The following is a 1894-nucleotide window of genomic DNA, read 5'->3' as shown; positions in this document are numbered from 1 at the left end:
TTGATAAAGAAAAGAGCAGGACTAATGGTATGAAGATGGAAGTGGTGACTTCCAAATGCCAGTTCCTTCTTTCAAAAGTTTTCAAATGTTTAAGACTACAATTTGGCTTTAAGTGATGCATTTCGTAGTCTTATGTGCAAATGATTATTTCCAAAGACTATAAAGTAAAATATGTATATGCTAACATAGCAAACATCAGCCTCATCCCTTGATTGACCAAAGAAGGGTACTTAACATGTTTTTAGATAATCACAATCCGTATTTGAAGAAATCGAAAGTAACAAGGTCAGATCTGTATCATCAGATCAGTCAGTCATTAATATAAGCAACCAAATACTTCCATAAACATAATCAAATAGATTAATAACTAATCACTAACATTATATACTTGCATCATTGCAGACCCCAGCTCAAGCACATATGTTTAAGTAACTAATACACATATTCCAGACCAAAATCATTAACTGCATGATCTCTCAAAAGTTCTAACCTGAAAGCTTGAATCTTTTGATTGATTGGAGGTTTCTAATTGATCCATTAAACACTCCCAGCTTGATCCACAATCATCTAACTTTTTTGCAAGAATTTTTTCTTTTGTTCTTTTTCTAGCTCTTTCTCTTGCCTCTGCCCTTGAGTGTTCTCTAGAAAAACTCTCCTGAGATCTAACTTTGATTCTTTGAGTTCCTTTCTTCCCTATTCCATCCACACATTTCAGTAATGACTTCTCTTTTTGGCTATTTTCGTCATCTGAATCTCCCTTAATGCTTTCCAGAAACTTGGCTTTAGATTCGTCAGTGAGAGTTGAAGATGAAGTATGGTTTGTTTGTTCAACCAAATCCTTGATAGCTGTTAGAGACTTGGTAGTCAAGGGTTTTGCTTGCTTTATCAAACCCTAGCAAATCTTGCAGACAGAAGAACTCTTGATGTGTCAATGGACAATCTCACCCTCCGATCTCTAAGGCCTCCTGCTGTGCAGATCTTACTATGCCCATCTTTCTTTGTGGTCCCTATTTTCTTCTTATAGGAAGAAACTACTGACTCTAAAAGATCATCATGATCTTCATAAAACTGGTGCTGTACATCGTCGGTGACCGGTAGAGGATGACAAATATAATCGGTGGAGATAAATGGGTTGTCTATTTCCTGGTTGTAGTTAAAGGTATAATTATCTTTTTTGTTTTTAAAGAAATAATTTGAAGGAGAGAAGATATTGGTGGATGAGGGAACCTGTGAGGAAAACATTGTGCTTAAAACAATAATAAGCAACAAAAGAAATATTAACTTCAGTCTAGCCGATGTTTAACTAGAAGTTTTAAAGCCTCCCCTCTTCTTGTGTTGTGGGTTGGGCATCTTCTTTTTAGGGTACCATTAACTAAAATACAGAAAATGTACATTTAAAGGTAATTGATAGCAAGTGGAAAAAAAAATGATTGAAGAACAATAGTACGTTTGTATATATTTGGAGGGGTTCTAATTAATACATAGTTTAATTTGCCTAAAAGTTGTAGGAAGCTCTATGTATATATTTAGTCAATCTAACTTAATGGTTAAAGAGACAATTTAATAGTTGAATATGACAATTTAATGGAAGTTATTAGGGACGTCTTTTTTTTTTCTTTGAAAAGTATTAGGGACGTCTGAGATGGGTAAAATTAGTTAGCGCAAGTCTTTATTAGAACTCTTTCAAAACTCACCTAGAAAAATATCTAGAAATTAAGTTTGAAGTACAATTGGTATTGCACCATCAAGAACATGATGAATACGAAGATGTAATTCGTTCATCAATTCGGTAGCCAAATCGTCATATTTATCCACTGAATACAAGCTTTTGTTCAAGCGACAACACCTCATTCAACTAGGGTAAAAGGCAATTTTAAGACTTTATATATGGTTT

General features: G+C 34.1%; 1 pseudogene; it reads right to left on the bottom strand.

Moving 5' to 3' along the window:
• Positions 1–261: 261 nt before the first annotated feature.
• On the bottom strand, positions 262–1468 carry LOC110870736 (annotated as a pseudogene).
• Positions 1469–1894: the final 426 nt, after the last annotated feature.

The sequence above is a fragment of the Helianthus annuus genome, chromosome 9, assembly GCF_002127325.2.
Source record: "Helianthus annuus cultivar XRQ/B chromosome 9, HanXRQr2.0-SUNRISE, whole genome shotgun sequence".
In the NCBI taxonomy this organism is placed as follows: Eukaryota; Viridiplantae; Streptophyta; class Magnoliopsida; order Asterales; family Asteraceae; genus Helianthus; species Helianthus annuus.
This window is presented reverse-complemented; position numbering and strand designations above follow the sequence as displayed.